A 22618-nucleotide genomic window follows, 5' to 3' on the forward strand; every position below is an offset into this window, starting at 1 on the left:
CACAGGCGGCGCCAATTGATGATCTGAGATCCAGAAAATAGGGTTTACAAAGGGTTCTGTAAGCTTAGGAAAACTTAGTCCGAGAGGAGGATGCCATTCCCCTTTTTATTTGTTTCCTTTTGTCTGCTAGTGACGTATAACAAACTTCTTGTCATTGGGCCACCTATCTCTGCCATATTGATACGGACGTACGAGAATATCAGATCTCTGCTCCATGCGTAACGACCATTTAATTCTCCCCTGGCACGCATGCGGACGGACTAGCCACCTTCCTTCCTCCGGGCTGGGCTGGTAGAGGAGATCAAGACTGAGCCCAGAGGAGATCTGATCATTGGGCTGAAAAGGCTGGGCCGGTCTGATTGAGAAATCTAGGTGGACTCCGGTTTTAAGGCTGAGCGGGCTGGACCTGGTTCATGCGAGAGACTTGAGGGCCTCCAAGTAATGGACTGTCATCATGGGACTGGCCCCAGACCGGGATGGAGAAATCCAGCGATCATCACTCAGATAATAACAACCCAAACAGATCATCGAATGAAGTGGGAGCCAATTTGGCTTCAATATTGCAAGTGAAAGGCCTATAATCAGCACCTAGGCCATGCAAAATATGATTAATAAGATCATCTTCAGTTATTGGAGAGCTAAGAGCAGCAAGCTAATCATATAAATGTTTTGTGCAATCCATATAATCAGCAATAGAATCATTATTACGTGATAATGAATGAAGAGAATTTTTTAGAGTCCTTATATGTGTACGCGACCCAAAAGTGTACGTAGCCTGTAAACGAGTCCTGGCAGAATAAGTTGTGGTAGTTCCAACAACTTGTGACAAAACAAATTTAGACAAGGAGCTAAGGATCTATCTTAAGACAATTTGATCCTTAATGAACTAGTTACTATATACAGGATTTGAAGCACTATTAACTACTTTAGGTGGAATTATTCCTATACCATCAACATGATAAAAAAGTTGATGACCTACCAAAAGAGGAATAATTTGCATTTTCTAGAGAAGATAATTTGTAGAGGTGAGTTTGATGGTTATTTAGTGGTGAGCTGAAAGTGGTGTGACAGAAGGAACATACGAAGAGAAAGTAGTTAATTGAGTGTTTATGGTTGAAAAAAAAAATTGAAAAGAACAAGAGATAAAAAATAAAATAAAATAAAAAAAAAAAGATGCGGCTATAAAGAACAGATCAAGAAGGACAGTATTTAAACCAATTTCAGCTCTAATACTATAAAGAGACTGAAGACAAATAAAATTTAAATTTTTAAATTCATCTTTCTTCTGTATTAGAAATCTTTATATAATAATCACAGTTCATATTTATCTCTATTCTATAAGGATTTTTAAAGATAGAATTTATTATACAAAAGGAAGAAATACACAAACAATTCAAATTTGGAACATATATCACAGTTAAGTTGTAATTTCCATTTGATTTTTGATGACCGATGGATTTCTTCACCCCGGACCAGGGGCCTAACCACTGCTAAAGGCCCATAACATAGAGGCCCACGTATCTGGTATACCCAACAAGCCTGGCTCATTCAACCTTCAAGACCGGGCTCGGCCCAGCTTCTTCATAACGGCCCAACCCACACGAAGCAGGCTCTCTCCTCTCAAGCCTAGCGTCCGGCCCGACTTTCGGCCCAACCCAGGATCCAGAATAATATTCACCAGACAGCCTGGCAGATCCGCTTGAACGTACGCACGAGGAGAATCAGAGGCCGTTACGCATGGAGCAGGCGGCTGATACCCTAGTACCTCCGAATCCGCATGGCAGAGACGCGTGGCCCAATCCTGGAGAGGCCTTTAGACGTCACCAGCAAGCAAGACAATGTATAAAAGAGGAGTCCCCTCCTCAGGAAACTTAAGCCTTATTCCGTAATACCTAAACCCTTGTAAAAACCCTATTCTATTGGATCTCAGATCATCAATTGGCGCCGTCTGTGGGAAACGAAGGAGATCTTTTCATCACCGGAGTTTTCACTTTCAAAACCCACTGAGATCCACGATGGCAAACCACCAAGAAAGTAACCTTAATATTCCAAATGACCTGAGCTCTGCCCAGGAGGGGCAGCAGTTCTCCTTTTCTAGCCCTACAACGTTGAATAACCAAACACCTATTTCTCTTAATCCCTCGCCAAGCTTGGCAGGGAATACCCCCACCATGACCCTGTCTAACCAAGACATTCAAACCATGGCTCTCCAGCTACAAACTACTGCTCACTGGTTGGGGCAGATAATGCAACAAAGGGGACTTAGCACCCCAGTAAACACACTCCCAGTAGTGGAGGAACCCAGAACCGATGAACCCCAACCTACCTCTGCCCGCCTCCAAACTAACAACCACGATGTCGGAGAAGAGGAAGAACTGGAGGCCCGAATCCATGGGAGAAGGGCAAGAGAATTGATAGAAAATGAAGAGGTGGACGACTATTCTGCTGAAACAACCAGGGAAACGGGAACTGAAACAGAGGAGGAAGAATGTAGTTTGGGCAAAAGATCCAGCCCGAAAGACGAGAAAATGAACCAAAAGCTGAAAAGGTTGAAGGAGCAGCTCCTAGCCGAGCTAGGTAAGAAAGATCAGAGTCAAACCTCCTTGCCTACTTCTTCTCCTTTCTCAAAGTTAATGCAGCAGGAGACCGTTCCCAAAAAGTTTATGATGCCGCTGATGGCGGCCTATAATGGGGCTGGTAACCCGAGAGAGCATGTCATGAACTATAAGACCTTCATGGAGTTGCAAACCCTGTCGGATGCTCTGATGTGCAAGGTATTCCCAACAACGCTCTCGGGACCAGCGAGGGCATGGTTCAACAGCCTGGAGGCCGAAAGCATTAAAAGTTTCGGAGATCTCGCCACCCGCTTCATTAGCCGGTTCGTAGCCGGGGTGCCAGCAGATAGGAAGACGAGCTATCTAGAAACAGTGAGACAAAAAACTGGTGAATCCCTCAGAGAGTATGTCGCCCGTTTCAATACGGAGGCCCTGCAGATTCCCGAGCTTGACGAAGGAAGGGCGGTAGAGGCCATGCAAAAGGGAACAACCTCTGCCGAGTTCTTTGGTTCTCTGAGCAGGAAACCTCCGACCTCACTGGCCGAGTTGATGAAGAGAGCGGAAAAGTATATAAGGCAGGATGACGCCTTAGTAACGAGTAGATTTGCAAAAGAGGTGGCAGGAAAAGAGAAAGCCCCGGAGGAGGGGAGGCCGGAGAAACACGAGAAGAAGCGTGGAAAGAGGCCTGAACCGTACAAGCAGGCCTGGGAAAGAAGGGATCAAAGGCCTCCCCCTCCTCCCAGGGCTCATGAACCACGAGTGCTCCCTCCTTGGGTTCCTGAGAAGCCTACTCCCCTCAACGCTTCCAGAGCCGAAGTGCTCATGGCAGTCCAGGATAAGGAGTTCCTCCAGTGGCCTAAACCCATGAGGTCGGAAGCAGATCAGAGGAATCCTGACAAGTATTGTCAGTACCACCGGACGCATGGCCACGATACAAATAACTGTTTTCAATTGATCGCGGAGATTGAAAGATTGATAAAAAGGGGGCATCTCAAAAATTTTGTAAAGAAACCAGAGGGGCAGAGGCCTCAACCCGGTCCGGCAGCCCAGATGCCCAGGAGAACTGGAACTGGACCAGTGAACGATGGGTCCAGTGGGACTATTAATATGATTGTTGGAGGAACTGGAGGACGGATGAACCGTCGAGGAAAGAAGAGAAACCGGGAAGGGAAGACCAGCAATGGCGAGGTTATGCAGATCGTTGAACACTCTCCCATGACCATCGCTTTCTCTTCGGAAGATGCACAGGGCATTCAGATGCCCCATGATGACGCGCTTGTCATTGAAGCAGTCATTCATAATTTTCAGGTGAAGAAGGTTCTGGTGGATGATGGGAGTAAGGTCAATTTATTGCCATATCGGGTTTTCCAGCAGATGGGAATCCCAGAGGAACAGCTGGTTCGGGACCAGTCACCCATCAAAGGGATCGGAGGAGCACCGGTACTTGTAGAAGGGAAGGTGAAGCTGGCCCTTACCTTGGGAAAAGCACCCAGAGCTCGCACCCATCATGAGGTGTTTTTGGTGGTCAAACTCCCACTGAGCTACAATGCGATTTTGGGGAGGCCGGCGTTGTTCAACTTTGAAGCTGTCACTAGCATCAGGTATTTGGCACTCAAGTTCCCAACGGAAGAAGGAGTGGGAATGGTCCGGGGCAGCCAGGAAGAAGCAAGGGCGGTATACTTGGCCACAGTAACAGAGCCAAGCTCAACTGGAGAAGCACTTGACTCGGAAGTTCTGGAGGTCAGAGATGAAACAAGAGAAGCCCGGACAGAGCCAGTCGGAGAGTTGGAGACCTTCCCCTTGTCAGAAGCAGATGCAAGCAAGGTCTTCAGTTTTAATGCCAGCCTCACCAAAGAACAAAAAGGTGAAGTCATGACCCTGATCCGAAGTCACGCGCCGACCTTCGCATGGAAGCCCTCAGACATGCCGAGAATTGACCCCAAAGTGATGACACACCGATTGAATGTCCTCCCCGAGGCCAGACCAGTAAAGCAAAAGAAGAGAGTAGTGGGAAGAGAGAAGCAGCAGGCTACCCAGGAAGAAGTGCAGAAGCTAGAAGAGGCGGGCTTTATTAGAGAGGTTATGTACCCACAGTGGTTGGCAAATCCTGTGTTAGTCAAAAAAGCCAATGGCAAATATAGGATGTGTATAGATTTTACCGACCTGAATAAGGCCTGCCCTAAAGATTGTTACCCCCTCCCCGATATTAATAAGATGGTCGACTCAACGGCCGGTTTTGATTATATGTCTTCTTTGGATGCTATGTCTGGTTACCACCAAATCCCAATGGAAAAGACGGATGAGGAGAAGACCTCATTTATAACTGAAGACGGGACTTACTGCTACAGAGCTATGCCCTTCGGATTAAGAAACGCTGGGGCAACTTACCAACGATTAATGAATAAAATCTTTAAGAACCAGATCGGCAGGAATGTAGAAGTGTATGTGGATGACATGGTGGTCAAAAGTTCAACTTTTCAACAACACATAACGGATTTAAGAGAGATATTTGGGGTGTTAGATCAATACAGGATGAAATTGAACCCAGCAAAGTGTGCTTTCTTCATCAGGGGAGGAAAGTTCTTGGGATACATGGTGAGTGGAAAAGGCATTGAGCCCAATCCGGAGAAGGTGGAAGCCATATTGAGTATGCCAGAGCCGACCTGTGTAAGGGACGTCCAGAGACTAACCGGGAGAGTAGTGGCGCTTCACCGATTTATGTCAAGGTCGGCAGAAAAGTGTTTGCCATTCTTCAAAAAATTGAGGAAGGTTCCGAATTTTGAATGGACAGAAGACTGCCAGCAAGCCTTCACAGAGCTTAAGGAATACCTCAGCTCGCCTCACGTGCTCAGCAGCCCCATAAAAGGGGAAGAACTCCTAATATACTTGGCAGCCTCAGAGCAAGCAGTCAGCGCAGTACTAGTAAGAGTGGAAGAAGGGGAGCAGAAACCTGTTTTCTACGTCAGCAAAGTACTCAGAGACACTGAGGTCAGATACTCGAACATTGAAAAATTGGCGTATGCCTTGTTGTTAGCAGTCCGGAAATTCAAAGTTTATCTGGAAGGCCACCAAGGAGTTGTGATGACAGACCAACCCTTAAAGAAGATCCTACGTAGGCCGGAAACTTCAGGACGGATGTTAGCATGGTCCGTGGAAATCAGCCCTTACTGTCTGGAGTACCGACCTCGGACAGCTATAAAATCTCAAGCGCTGGCTGACTTCATAGCAGAATGCTCATTCAACGAGGAGAAGGAAAGATCATCCTCGGAGATACTAAGAAGAGAAGGAGAGGGAGAGCTTTCCCAAGAGTCCAGCTGGAAGCTATATGTAGACGGAGCATCAGGCTCTGCGGGCAGTGGCGCTGGGATAATACTTAAGGGGCCGGAGGGCTTTAAAGTATGTTATGCCTTACGGCTAGAATTCAAAGCTTCTAATAATGTGGCCGAATATGAAGCCTTGGTGAACGGAATGTTGGTAGCTTTGGAAATAGGGGTAACCGACCTCGAGGTGAATAGTGACTCTCAGCTGGTGATCAACCAGGTGACGGGAGTATATCAGGCCAGAGATCCCATCATGCAGAGTTATCTCGATAAAGTAAAAACTGTGGAAGCCGACCTCACGAGTCGAGGAGTTATTATCAAATTTCAGAGGATACCTCGAGATGAAAATGAGGAGGCAGACCTGCTTAGTCGACTGACCAAAGAAGAGTTAGAGCAGCTCCCTGATGAAGTATACATACAGCATATCAGCACACCTGCTTTCAAGAAGACAAACACAGTACTGCAGGTGGAACAGAGCCCAACTTGGATGACTCCATACCTGAGATACTTGGAAAAGGGCGAACTCCCCGAAGATAAAGTTGAAGCCAAAAAGATAGCAGCTCGAGCTGCCAATTACCAAGTAATAAGGGGAACTTTATACAGAAAAGGGAAGTCCAGCCCATGGCTCCGGTGTGTGAGTCCGGAAGAAGCCGCAAAGGTAATGGAAGAAATACATAGAGGCCTATGTGGGGCTCACGAGGGAGCAGGGACATTAGCTAACAAAATATTCAGGCAAGGATACTACTGGCCCACTGTTAAAAAAGAAGCAGAAGAGTTTGTCCGGAGGTGTGACGTATGTCAGAGATTTGCTAATGCCATCAGGACCCCTGCCACTCCTCAAGCAAGCATATCCAGTCCATGGCCTTTCTCACAATGGGGAATTGACATCCTGGGACCTTTCCCCAAGACTACGGGGCAAAGGAAATTCGTAGTGGTGGCTGTGGAATATTTCTCGAAATGGCCAGAGGCAGAAGCAATAGCCACAATCACAGCCCGCAAGATGATAGATTTCGTATGGGGATATATCATCTGCAGATTTGGCATACCAAGAGTACTTATCTCAGACAACGGCAAACAATTTGACTGCAGCACTTTCAGAGCCTTCACGACGAACATGGGCATATGGCATAAGTTCTCCTCCGTGGCTCATCCTCAGACTAATGGCCAAACGGAAGTCACTAATAGAGCTATCCTTCAAGGATTAAAGAAACGGCTGGATGGCGCAAAGGAGAATTGGGCAGAAGAACTCAATAGCACTCTATGGGCACTCCGAACCACTCCCAAAGCGCCCACTCAAGAAACCCCGTTTGCACTTGCTTATGGCACAGAGGCTGTAGTCCCAGTTGAGTTGCAGATCCCCACTCATCGAGTTCAATTCGTTAGTGAGAACGCTAATGGGGACAAATTAAGGAGCAACCTAGATGCTCTTGAAGAAGTTAGGGAAGAAGCCCAAGTCCGAACTGCTGCTTATCAACAACGAGCGGCAAAATATTACAATCAAAAGGTTAGAGAAAGAAGCTTGAAGGTGGGAGACCTGACTTTAAGAAACCTAGAAGCTACAGGAAAAAGAGCAGCCGCAGGCAAGCTAGCACCGACCTAGGAAGGTCCATTCAAGGTGACAAAAGTAGTTAAGCCCGGGGTATACCGAATTGAAGATATGCAAGGAAACCCCGAGCCCCACGCTTCGAACATCCAGCACTTAAAAAGGTATTTCCCTTGAAATATTTGTAAAGAAAAACATTGTATTTTGACAAACATAAATAAATGAAAATTGTTTATACAATGTGATTATCTTCGTGAAAAACATTTTTCCATGAAAAAGAAAGAACAGGGCTCAGAAAGATCCCTTGAAAACAAGACCTCAGTTAGGCACACAACCAGCTGAGATGACGAAGCGACAGTAAGGCCCATGAGCCTGAATCTTGTGCAAAACCTTAAAAAAGGTACCAAAAAACAGCCGGTGGGGCCCCGAGGTCACCCCGGAACAGCCGGTGAGGGTCTAAAAGATGCCTCCCGGAGCATGCAGACCGGGATCCCCTAGAACTCCCGGGAAAACAAAACAAAAAAACTACCGGCGGGGCCCCGAGGTCACCCCGGAACGGCCGGTGAGGGTCTAAAATATGCCTCCCGGAGCATGAAGACTGGGATCCCCTAGAACTCCCGGGAAAACAAAACAAAAAAACTGCCGGCGGGGCCCCGAGGTCACCCCGGAACGGCCGGTGAGGGTCTAAAAGATGCCTCCCGGAGCATGAAGACCGGGATCCCCCAGAACTCCCGGGAAAACAAAACAAAGGACAGCCGGTGGGGCCCCGAGGCCACCCCGGCTCAACCAGGATCTCGTAAGATCTCCGGAAAACAAAAACAGTTGGTGAAGGACTTAAGAGCCTCCCAAAAATAAAAAATTTTCCCATACAGGGACAACTTATAAAAATATAGTTCCGACCCCACAAAAACAGAGAGGCCCGGAGCTACCAAAAAAAAAAAAAAAAAAAAAATCAAGGTCAAGCTCCCAGCTCGGACCGATATCCACAAAGGCCCAAGACCGAGCTCCCAGCTCGGAAAGACTCATATCCTTAAAAGATCACGATACGAAGGCCAAAGAGAAAGGCCGAGCTCCCTCCATAGAAGGACTCATAAATGAAGAAATCCTTAGGAGGATAAAAAGGCTATAATCAAAAGCCTAAATCAGTTTATATAAAACAAATATACCAAGGCACAACCAAGAAGGAAAGACTAAACGCAAAAAACAGACGTGATCGTTGCCATCCAAAAGGTACGAGATTTGATCTCTCAGACTATCAGCTAAGAGCTGAGCTCGCAACTTAAGATTAATTCAGAGCTTATGAATGAAAATATGTAGTTTACACCACAAATACGAAAGATAAATTTCAAGAAATATAAAAAAGAGGAAACTGATATTTCATTAATGACTGTTACAATTTATCTCTCTGGCTAGGTGGGAGGATAAATAGTCCTTAAAGGACTTACATCAGTAAGAACACCCTCGCCTGCATTATCTCTATTTACAGTCACCTCCGAAGGAAGCTCGGTGTCCCTTGGGCCAGAGCTCTCAACATTAATAGTAGGGGCAACTTCTGACCCAGGGTGGAGGCCTTCTTTCTCAGAATCAGGATCATCTTCCTCCGACCCTAGCTCGGATTCCCCTGAAGAAGACTCAGCTGGCCGGTCTATGTTCCTCCGGGAATCTCCTCGGGGCAAAGGGAAATCATCCTCCCCGTATAGCACTGACTCGCCATCTGAGTCCACTTCACGCCTACGAAGCTTGGCCAAAGGAATATCAGGAGCCTATCTAGCTTCTCTTAAACCGCGATTGTAGCCAGTTACATACATGCGGAAGGCCTTATCATAGATCGCCTGTTTCATTTCACCAGAAGCTTTATACTCATTAAGATGTTCTTCACAAGCCTCAGCTACAAAATCCTTAAACTCAAAAGAGTCTTTGTAGTCCTGAAGATGAGCTTCACAGGCCTGCTCAATTTTAACCTTCAGCTCATCAGACTCCTAATACTCTGCTATATACTGTTCACGCTTTAGCTGAGCCTTCCCTTCGGCATACTTTACCACCTCGAGCAGGGCTAAACATTTACGTTCCAAAGCCCTGACTTCATTTTTTAGCTGTTGTTGGCGAAGGTTGAACTCTTCAGCCGATGAAGACAGATCTTTGATACGTTCAGAACTTGTGCCCAATTCCTGCTCAAGGACCTCCACCCGGGCTAGGGCACTTTCCCTCTGAGCCTTCACCTCATTCAGGTGAGTTTGAAGCCCTTCAAAATCGGCCTTTAAGGCCTCATATTGGCGCTGGACCTCAGCTTTTTGGCTTACAGCCTCATCCCTCTCCTGAAGGGCCGCTGTCATAGAGGACAGCTGCTTTACAACCTCTATACAACGAGCTTCCACCTCAGCTGCCCTCTCATCGGACTCCTGGAGAACCCTGCGAGTACGAGACAGCTCTGATTCCAGAGATTTGCTATGTTCTACCGCCTCAGCCGCTCTGTCCCCATCTCTTTTAGAGGCCTCCAGCGCAGAATGCAACTCCAATTGGAGAGACTGGATCTGCTCCCGGGCGGCTGCCAGGTGGTCCCTCGCGTCGCTGGTGGCAGTCAGGTTTTCATCGCGACGCGCTTCCTCGATCCGGCAGTCCACGGACTCCCGGAGAGAGAGGTCATGGGCATCCACCTCCATAAATAGGCCCGACACCTAGTACGGAAGAACAATTGTCAAGAAAAGAAACAAAGCAAACTCAAAAAGAAGTGAAAAAATAACTTACCATCAGAAGCATTTCTCTAATCGTGGATCCGAGCTCCTCACGAGAGCGAGATTGGAAAGACACCTGCTCCTTGGTAGAACTGGCCAAGTGACCAGTCAGGACCAGAAGACGAGGATCCGAAGCCTCTGTTATCCCGCCAAACATCCGCTCCCGGAGGAGTGCGGCAACAGCAGAGGCCGGAGACTCAGAGGAAATGCCTGATAGGTCCAGAATGTTGTCAGTAGGGGACGACGAAGGAACAGCAGTAACACCCTTCCCCTTCCCAATGGGAGGAAGAGATGGGGAAGGACCCGCAGCAACCCTGGATTTCTTCCGAGCAGGAGATGGGGTAGGCGTTCCGGAAGGGGTTGGACGCTTGCCCCCGGTCTTTGATAGGACGCCCTCATATCCTTCAGGCTCAGTCCTCACAGGGGCAGGGGCATCTTCAGCAGACACCTCTGGGCTTTGACCCTCTAGGACGATGATCTCCATCCCTATCCCAGAGGTCTCCTTGTCTTCAACAGGGGACTCAGACTTTCCCCCTGACACCCCCTCAGTAGAATGGGCAGCACCCCGCTCCACTTGTTCAGAAACTTGGGTCTGCTCCACAATAGCTAGGGAAGTTTCCCTCACGACCTCCGAGAAGGCTGGAGCAGATCTAGACCCTTCAGCAAGCGACAAAGTTGAGCTCGACCCACCGCGGCTAGATGGCCGAGCTGCCTTGGTGCTGCGAGAGCTCGGCTTGGAAGCTCGAGAAGAAGCTTTGACGGAAGGTCGGCTGACCTTCTTGAAGGAAGCAGTTTGAGCCAGCTCCGCAGCAATCTCAGTTACCGAACGCCCATCCCCAAAGGCGTCAAAAATTGCATGCATATTCTCCCGAGACAGGTCAAAGTTCTTGGGGAAATTGATGCCATCCATTTTCACCTCAGAAGCTGCAAAAAACAAGAAGTTACAAAGAATCAGCATATTTTCTGATATTACGAGCAAAGAAGAAACAGAATAACTGGACAAAGCACTATACCCGTGTCACGGATATCCCTAAGGTTGGAAGCAAACATACACTTTTCGACGTCATACTTCCTCTCAACGGAAGTCAATCGAAGCAGCCCCACCTGCTCAATAAAACTCAATTGGGGCAAATCGTTACAGCCCGGTAAAATCTCTCCCCACGATAGATCTACTTTCCATGATCGGCAGGACCCTAATTTCAGCTCCGCCACAAGGAAATTCTCTACCCAGCCCTTTATAGAATCCTTATAACCCGTGAGAAGAGATAACCCATTACGGGGGGAAAAGTAATAGAAGTTTTGCTTCGCCCTAACCAGGCGGAAAAAGGTGACAAACAGACAGGCCGTGGGTGTAAAACCCCAACCCAGACAGATACACTCAAAACAAGACATGAACAAAATAGAGTTTGGGGATAACATCCGAGGAGTTACCCCGAAGTATTCGAAGACCTCAGTAAAGAAAGGGGAAAAAGGAAAGGGCAGACCGAATTCCCTTTGCTTTAGAAAGAACACTATACGGCGATTCTCTTGGGGATCGATCAAACCAGGAGGGGGAGGGTAAGGAAGAACTATACTCTCATTGGGAAGAGGCGCTCGAATAAGATACAGTGGAGTATCTAAGAGCCTCCGGGAAATATGCTTAGTTATGTTGGAAGGTGTAATATGCGACTCAAGGTCAAAAACATCAGGAAGCTTTGAACTTGCCATGAAAGAACAAGGAAGCGTACCTGAGAACACGGTGGGATGAAAAACCGTACAAGGAGTTGCAGGAAGACAGAGAGCAAACAAGAGCTAGTTCTTCAAAAGACAGAAGGAATTTGAAAAGAAAGGCAATTATGAGGCAGGGCGTTGATCTGAACAGTTTTGTCTTGGAACGGCGCGATCATTAATTGTTCTCGAAGTTTACCCTCTCAACGGTTAGGTAATAACCGGCGAGACGGTAAAGGGGCAAAAGGATGATCGCTGGGCTTATCTACATCTATCAAGGGCCAAATACACGATGACAGCCCATCATTTAAAAGCCCATTCGCCATCCACATAATACAAGCCCAACTCATCAGTCAGAGCAACTTAGCCTACTACTTTACCATCCCTATGGTAAATGCCGAGGAAGCAGAGGGGCAAGTCATGAAAAGACTCAAAAATACAAGCAAATGGGAGCATGATAAAAGGTCAGACTTGCTCATCACTTAAAAAGTTATAAGATTTGATTTATAGTTATTAAACAAGGGCTGAGAGATCGGAAAGAGGCGCCAAGAGCACCTCGGGATCATACAGAGCTGAGAGCTCAGAAACTAACTCAAGGATTAAAAGGCCGAGCTCACAGGTCGGATTAGTCCAGCTCGAAAAACATAACTTGAGAGCTCGGTCGGCTAAAGGAGGCTCAAAGCTCAATCCATCAAGAAAAGACCAAGCTCACAGTTCGGTTAGTCAAGCTCGGAAGAGTAAACCGCCCGTCGAATTGGTTAAGTAGGCCTGAGGCTCGACTCATCGACCAAAAGAAGAAGTTCACGAAATACGGTCGATCCAGCTCGGAAAAAACGGAACAAAAGTTAGTTGGCTAAAGCTACAAAAAAGAGCAGTATCAGTACTTCATCCATGACAGAAAAGAGAACAAGCTCAAGTATGAAAAACAAGCATTTCATTAAAGGAAAAGTACATTACAGCACGTTACAAAGGCCTACATTACAGAATGGAAGACCACCCTTAAAGGATTTACATATCCGGACACTTCATCATCTACGATTATCACCTACCCTACTATTCTAGTCTTCAGTTCGGAGGACTTCTCGCAGCTCGGAATGTGAGTTTTTCAGAAAAGGCCAAGATCTGTCCCGCTATTATAGGGGAACTGAACAAGTTGATTACCATAAGCATTTCTCACTGTCCCCCTGGGCAAACGTTCGGTTACCCGAATGTGATGCACGGTACATTCGAACAAGCTCAGATATTGTATGCCGGCCGTGCACCACGCATGAAAAACATAAGTCTTCGGGCTATGGCCCCGAAGAGATCGCGAAGTACACATTCGAAGAAATCGCTGGAGACTTGACTGAGTGTAGCAGATCCCAGTCTCACATAATACTGGTACTTCACATCAAAAGGAACAATAAGCTGAGCACTTGCGCCACTTCCATTTATATCAAAAGAAGATAACAGGGGGGGAGGTCGACCAGAAATCCTGGACGAAGTAGTTTCAGCAACTCGCCGAATGGTCCCACCCATCGACCGCCCTACCAGAAGGATCTCCGAAACAACGTTCCAACTCCTTAGAGGTAACCTTCAATCCTCAAAAATTTTGAATTGACTCATCTTCATCTCAGGTACTGCAAAAGGGTCCCAAAACAGAGATAAGTTAGGATAATCTTCCGTCGAGATGATAAAAGCGAGATTAAAGCAAATTCCTGGGGCAATACAAAAATCCCGCCGGAAGAAGGAAACAGACAGACAAATTCGAAAGAAAAATCCCTTTGCTCCCACAGAATGCCTGGGACTGGTAAGGAGGCGATGTCAATATATATCCGGAAGTTTGTATTTTGCAGGACAGGGGAGCCGAATTCTCAACTAATGCCGTCAGAGTCCTTAAAAGGCATTCATGGGAAAGGAAAGAAAGGACATGTCCAGATAATGATGACAAGAAAGCAAAGATAGCAGAGAACGCGGAAAGTAAAGAAAAGCCCGAAAGAGGAAAGAGCATATAGGATTCAGAAACTGAGCAACAATAAGAAGAGGAAAGGGTATTATAAAGACACTTAGACACGAACAGACGCGGCCATAATGGTTCTTGATATTCACCCCCTCGGCAGTTGGAGCAATAACTCCCGAGAAGGTGAAGGGGCAATTGATGACCGATGGATTTCTTCACCCCGGACCAGGGGCCTAACCACTGCTAAAGGCCCATAACATAGAGGCCCACGTATCTGGTATACCCAACAAGCCTGGCTCATTCAACCTTCAAGACCGGGCTCGGCCCAGCTTCTTCATAACGGCCCAACCCACACGAAGCAGGCTCTCTCCTCTCAAGCCTAGCGTCCGGCCCGACTTTCGGCCCAACCCAGGATCCAGAATAATATTCACCAGACAGCCTGGCAGATCCGCTTGAACGTACGCACGAGGAGAATCAGAGGCCGTTACGCATGGAGCAGGCGGCTGATACCCTAGTACCTCCGAATCCGCATGGCAGAGACGCGTGGCCCAATCCTGGAGAGGCCTTTAGACGTCACCAGCAAGCAAGACAATGTATAAAAGAGGAGTCCCCTCCTCAGGAAACTTAAACCTTATTCCGTAATACCTAAACCCTTGTAAAAACCCTATTCTATTGGATCTCAGATCATCAATTTTAATTCTGAGTGAACTTTTTAAAAGTTTTTAGTTTTTGATATAAAGTCAAATCCATCAACTCTGATTTAAACTTATATATTTTATTTTATCTAATCTAATTTTGATATTACATTAAAACAATTTAATTTTAATTTCAAATTACCCTTTTGCTGATTCTGGTTAAAAGAAGTCGAAAATGATTTGTATTAAAAATAAATAATTTATAACATAATTTTTTGAAATTTAATAAAATCTATAATTTAATTTTTATTTTTTAATAATAAATAATTTGATTTTTAAATTTTAATTTTATTAAAAAATAATTATTTGTTAAATTTACTATTAATCAATTCTAAATTAAAAAATCAATTTAAATTAAAAGGACTAAATTGTAATAAATACTAAAATTATAAGAATTAAATTATTATAAATTATTAAAACTTAATGAACTAAAATATTATAAAAATAAAATTCAAAGAATTAATTTATTATAATCCAACAATGCATTATGATTGTTTTATTAAGAGAATAAGAATTTAGAGATAAAATTATTCCGCAATTAGATAGCAAAAATTAACATTAAAATTTTATTAAAACTTAATTCTATATTATAAATTATTAAAAAAATAATCATCATTTTATGAGTTCATGCACGGACGAGAAAATATATTTATGGACTAAAAAAAAGTTGAATAAAATAATAAAAAGAATTGCACTCCGAGACTTAACCTGGTGGAAAGTGCATTTTGATAGACTTGAGAGATCTAAGGTTCGACTCCCCGAACCCATATTTCAAAAAAAAAATAATAATAAAAAGAATTATGATTGTTATGGGTTGTCTGCTAAAGAAAGCATGATTGCATTTGGGAAAATGGGATGGATTTGAAGGGAGAAGAGAAGAGCCTCTGAAGCTTCTAATAGCTTTCATTCCTTCAATTATTATTCAAATTATGAACTCAATTACAAAACAGAATTCATAGAAAATGATCATCCACATTGCATATGAACTTTCCCCTTTATGCATTAAAAACATGTCATAATTGATATGCAAATCTTTTTAGGAAAAATTATTCAGTACTGTTTTCCATATATATGTGCTTTTTAATAATTGTATAAAATTACTTTTTCCTTTTTATTTTATAAAAATAGCACTGAATGTATATATATTTTTTTATTTCTATGAAATTAGAAACTCGAATTCTAAAAACATCATTATCTCTTGAGAAGATTTTTAGTATATTAAACTTTTTCAAATGTAGATTAATATAAAAAAATAATTAATTAATTTTTAAAATTTAGTAAATTTTTATATTTTTAAAAATATATTAATTGATTAACTAAAAAATTTCTCTATCTATTTTAAATATTATTGAGCTGTGAAATAACAAGAATGCCCTTGGTCCTTTTTATAAATCTCTAATTTAACTAAATCCCTAAATTAGAAAATCCTAACCTCACTAAAATGAATTCATAATGTGATGTAAATCTTTAAACTTCTATTTCTATTGCATGCGAAAGTCATTGAATTTATGAATATTTCACAAAGGTTGTCAAATTGTCTATTGAAGATGTATGTTCTGTCTGAATACTCTCATTTCTTTGGTCTCCTATGTTATTATTCCTTTTTTTTATCTTTTTTTTCTTTTTATAAAATAAAAATTTATCAAACAGTAATTAAAAAACTGAATAATGTCTCCTGCGACAGTTCGTATTATTAAGTGCCAAACTTTTTAAGTAGTAATAAGTTATGAAATTGTAAATGCTTTTCTTGGTTTCTATAATTTTGAGGAAACATCTTAGTAGCCATTTTAGTTTATACTTCCAATTCCAAATTGAAGACATGTCTATTTGTCTCAAGATCTGCAGCTATGTGACCAAGCAACAATTGCAAGTGTTGTCAAAGCCAAAACAAGGATGAGATAGGGAGTTATTAGTACAATGAAAAACGAAAAGACCAGGGGTATTTATGGATAAAGAAATTTCTCTCTCTTGTGATTTCCTTGATTGACCATAAATAAATTTTAGATTAATGGCAAGGACTTTACAGTTAATTTACTGTAATACCACTAACGATTTAATATATTTTTAAAAAATAAAAATTAACTAATAAATTTCACAAAATTTTAAAAATTAAATAATATTTATATATATGAACATTGATATTGCGTGATTAATAATATAACATTTCTTTTTAATAATATATAAATAAAATTCTTTTTCAAAAAAATAATATATAAATAAAATTAGCTTTTTATTAAAAGAAAAAATATATAAAAGGAGAGAATTAATACAGTGAAAATAAAATAAAATAATTCTAAAATGTCTAATCAGCTTTTGAGAAATTTATTATTATTTAATGTTTTTATTTTAAAAAATATATTATTTAATTTTATATTTTTTTAAACCATTAACTATCTAATCAATATTTTTTAAATTACGAATTATTTAAATTATGTTTGATGAAATTACATTACAGTTTACCAAACATTGAATTAATACTTTATTTTACTTAAATAGTTAGTAACATATTGGAAAGAAAAATAATTAGTAATGTATTAAATGATTAAAATGATCTTATTTTTAATTAATTTCTGTATCTTTAACATATAACTATTAAAGTTTTTATAATTTCATAGTTGTAACATTTATTACGTATATTTTCAAAATTTCAATTATTTTTTTATTATAATTTTAAAATTACAATTTTTTAGTTTTTACAAATTTAAAATTACAACGGTTTGATTCCTAGAATTCATAAGAGAGATTAAACTAAATAATAACCCCTTAAAAATGCATAGACTAACTAATACGCTGTTCAATATTAAATAACTAATTTTGCTAGATTGTAAAAATTAAATAATAATTTTCTTTAGGTTTTTTTAATGAAAAACCAATTGAAAGAGGAGCAAACAAAAGAACAGAAGAACGAGTAGAGTGATGGAAAAGAAGAAAAAAGCATATGGCCATGCTTTGCTGGTGGTTTGGGTTTGCTGTGGCCCAAAGAAAAAACAGAAGATGGTGGCGGGATACAGGGGAAAGAACACGGAGGTTGAGGCAGAGACAGAACCAGACCAGACCAGACCGCATCTCATTACGCCACCTCTTGTCGGCTTGTTGGATTCTTTTAATCTTATCTGAGGTGCTTCACTTCCACGTGTTTTCCTGCATTCCTTGCACCTAAGCTCTCCGTTGTCTGTGCTTTTCTGCCACGTTTTTCTCTTCTTTCCTCCAATAAATTGCCCTTTCTTTCCAACATAACTCTCCTTCTGCTGTGCTTGTTTATTGCCGCTCCAATTTTCTCTCTAATTTCTTCTCAGAAAATTACTATTAATTTTCCGAATTTCTTTAAACAATTTTGTTACACTTTATTTTAAAATTATTCAATTAAAAATATTTTTATATTCAATAAAATTAACTTTTTTTTTGAAATATGATAAAATTAACTTATTTATTCATTCCGTAAAAAAATTGTTTATAAATTCATTTTAACTTTAGTAAGAATAACTAAATAGTATAATTTTTATAAAAGAAATTATATAAATTAGATGATAAATATAGTTAAAATTATTAGAGTAAACAGTGTAAATATTTAAAATGACTAATGATAAAATTATTTATTAACTTATTTTAATTCTAATAAAAATCGTATAATTTTTGAAAAAAAACTTATATGAATTATATATATATATATAAATTATAAGAGTAAATCATATAAATATTTAAAATAATTAATATCTTTTTATATAGAATATAAAAAAGGCTCAGCATCGACCTCATTATGAGACAGTTGGTAAACAGAAAAAGAGTTACGTTTATAGATTAGGGTCTTAGATTTTTATATATTTTCATGCATCATCACATTATTTCGCCTCCTACTCATCTGCACTTGGATCCTCCTTCCATTGAAACAATGAACAGGATGATGGATAAAATTGATCGATTGGAGACAGAGAATGATTGACTTAACTCAGTGGTGAAGGAGTTGTAGGCATTTATGCATAGGATAATGGCACAATAGGGTGTCGGAACATCTACTCAAACATATGCTCCTATGCCTCTACCTCTAACTCCACAGCAGCAGCGTGATGATGCTCTGTCATTAATGATCATCATACAAATAATAATGATGATATAGATGATGAGCTTGCTAATTTAGTTTAGTATATATATTTTATTTAGATCATTAGATAATTTTACTTTAATTTAGATATGTTATACAAATTTGACATATGTATTATAATTATGAAATATTCTAAGTTTTAAAAATATTTTAGTTTATATATTGACTGATTTGGTTTTTACATATAGTTAAATACTTAACAGGGCGATGATGAATATATATGAATAATGTACAGAGATGATGATGGAAATATATGAATAATGTACAAAGATGATGATGGAGATATATGAATAATGTACAAGGTGGTGATCGATACATATGAATAATAAATTCATTAACAGATTACCAACAGATTTCCATTGGTATCCTTAACGGAAATATTCGGTTTTAATAGAAAACAAAATTATTTTTGTTCACTAATGGAAATTCCATTAGTGTTAATAACGGATAACTCAATCCATTAATGCAGCTGTTTTCACAATATGTTCTTTTATTGACGGACATGTGGTTAATTAGTGACAACAACAGAAATGTCCGCTGTTAATCTATTATTGATACTAAACAATTTTAAAACCATTGGTAAATAAATTATCAACAAAATTTTCTACAACGAATTTGATCCATTACCAATCCGTTAGTAAATTGTTTTACTAATGGATTTTTATTGTTCAATAACGGAAAAATTTATTATTGATTGGGAAAATTCTTGTAGTGTGTATGTTTAAAATTGAACAATAGTATTTTCTCACTGATTACTTCAACAATTACATCAATAATAATTCAAATAGACTCAAAATATATCTTACATTGTATAATTATTTTCGTATAAAATTAAATTTTTAAATTTTACTTAATGAAAGCCCAATTAATAAATTGTATAATGAAAGGTGGTCCTCTGTTTTTTATTATAAAGTAAATAGTTTTAAAAAAGAAAAATAAAAAATTTTAAACTCGATATTTCTTCACCCTTTACATCTTAATTAAAAGTGAATGGGTATCAATCAGACTATATTATAATTAACAAAATTAAATTTATAGTAAAACTAATCGATTTAAAATTAATAATTTCATAATTTTTGTTCCAACAAATTAAATGATATAAAGCTCTCTCCTTAGAGATTCTAGTGTATAAAATAATTGGGATAAAAGATATTTTGATGATAGTGATCTAATAGAATAATTAAACATATGTTACTTTTTCACCATCCAGATTCCTCAATGTACAAAAAAATTATAATTAAAGAGAGAATGCATATTATCATATAAACAAATAACACTCACTCATACTATTATCCATGTACTCTATATATGATTAAAAATTTTCTAAACTCATAATATAAAGTACAAAAGTTGGTCATAGCCAAATAATTAATAATTTGATGCTAATTAATAATGGGAACAAAACAAGATTATTTTTGCACTATTTAAATAGAATTTAAACTTAAAAATTGAAGTATTTATTGGGAATGAGCAAAAGATTGTTTCAATTTTAAACTGAATAAAAAAAATAAAGTGAATTTAGTTGTATAACTATATAATTGGATCAAATCAAATTAAAATAATTTAACTTTTTATACCTGCAATATAACATTTTTATGGCTATTAGTAGTAATACAGTTTACTTCAATAAGTCTATTAACTCTTATAAGTAATAAAATTTATTATAATAAGTCTATTAACTTTTATGAGTAATATAATAGCTAATTAGGAAGTAGTAAATTTTGGAGTCTAATTTTAATGACCACATTTACAAAGTGATTAGTTTGTTTAGGAACATGACAAAAGGAGACATGTTGGCAACGGGAGGAGATAGCTAATATAGCAACCACTATAGTACAAATACGCCACGGAAAATCAGACTGCATATAGTAAAGAAAGTCACACATAACAGAGCTATATTCACACATAATAAATAAAAAGAAACTGTAGATGCGAAATTACCTGCTGCTAACATAACTTGTGCCTCCCCTTCCATAGCAAATGAACACTAACCTTTATGACAATCCAATGTACAACCTTTCTTTCTCTATTCGAAGCAACTACTGCAATAATAGCACGTGAAAACTGATATCTGAATGCTACATTACATATAAGCTTAATATTTCTTTTAGGAAGAGGGCTCCAAGCAGTGATAGAAGAGGATCTAGATAATTGAGGATGAGAGGAATAGCCACAAACACCACTACGTTGTAATTGCTTGAGATTAACAGTTGTAACAATAGGATCAAGCTGTATCATATCAAAAATATTTTTATTCCTTTGCTTCTATGAAGAAAAATATAATATACATAATTTCAACCCATGAATCAAACATACAAGTCACAAGATCTCCATCATACATGTTTTCACTAGTCCATATATTAATCACATGTTAAACATAAATTAAAACGTAGATTTCAAAGTCTAAATGTACTAGATTTGCAGAATATTTAATGCTTTATACAATAGAATAGAAGAGAGATTTTGTATACCACCTTCTCTACTTCACTTTAATCCTCTTTCGAATTACACTCATGCATTTATCTATCCATTTGAAATGCATTTCGTATGTATATAACTAGCAGAAACTTGATTCCTTGATTTTTATGTGAAGAAGAGAAGAAACCATAAAAGTCATACCCTTATGACTTATGAATGAAACATGCAACTCTTTGTACATTTGCATTCCTTTTTTTTTTACATTCATTTTTAACAAATAAAATGTGGATTCAGGTTGACCCACGTAGGTGAGCGTGACTAGAATGAGTAACAAAAAGTTATCTAATTCCGACTTAAACTTATTCTACACAATTTGCTACTACAACATCGAACTAGAAAAACCTACGAGGTTAAGATTGTAACCATAATGACTAAATAGCTAAACAACCCAAGCATATGAACAGTAAAAGATTAGATTGTGATCAATAAATAGAACACAAAGGATTATGTAATATACCTTGTCTTACAAAAAATAAACCAATTAGTTTAATAATTCTTCTACTTCCCCCACTATAAGAAAAGTTTAAAATAACTACGAAACTTATCGACGATGTTAATTTCGTTGGTAAGTACTAATGGATTTTCGATCATTATAGAAATTAAAAATTGTAAAAATTATACCGACGATATACCAATGAGGTACCGATCACTTATTCACCGATGTTGACATTCTTGTCGCTAAATATAACGCTATCTAATGATGAAAATTTAGCGACGATATTAAAATAATGACTGACACTAATTTTAGATGCGAATTACCGACCAGTACTAATGTTGTAGGTAATGTAAAGTATTGAAAATAATAAATAAAATATAAAAATATTGAAAATATCACCTACAATATAGTATAGTAGCAAAATATCAACTATAAGAGTGTCATGTGTAATATTGCTTTGTAAAATAGTATTGAAATAAGTACTTATATAATTTTGGGATATAGCTAATATAATAGATAGAATTAAAAACATTAAAAATCTTATCTACAATTGAGTATCATAGCAAATTACCCACTACATATTTGCTGTAGGTCTATTTATTTGGTAAAAATATATTAAAAATATTACTTATGATATAAGATGGTAGTCAATTATCAAAAAATAAAGGGTGGTAGGCAATTTTACTTTGTAAGAGTAAATTGAAATAATTACTCATGCAATTACTGATGGTCGGTAATATAATTAATAAAATACAAAAATATTGAAAATATTAATCAGGGTGGCAGCAAAATACCAACTACAAAGATGTCGTAAGCAATATTGCTTTATAAAAGAATGTTGAAATAAGTACCTACATAATTTTGGAGTGTAGGCAATATAATAGCTGAAATTTAAAAAGATAAATTATATTTTAGTCCCTGAGTTTTAATATAATTAATAGATAGGTACCTATATTTTTAAATTTGAACACTTAAATCCCTATATAATCATTCCGTCCGAATTGGAGGTCCTTCCATCCATAATTCCGTTAGTCAATCGGTTAAAGAGAGAATAAATATTTTAAATACCTAAAATATTCTCATGAATACTTAATCATTTTCAATATAGATAAAA

Source organism: Manihot esculenta, chromosome 12 (genome assembly GCF_001659605.2).
Source record: "Manihot esculenta cultivar AM560-2 chromosome 12, M.esculenta_v8, whole genome shotgun sequence".
Classification (NCBI taxonomy): Eukaryota; Viridiplantae; Streptophyta; class Magnoliopsida; order Malpighiales; family Euphorbiaceae; genus Manihot; species Manihot esculenta.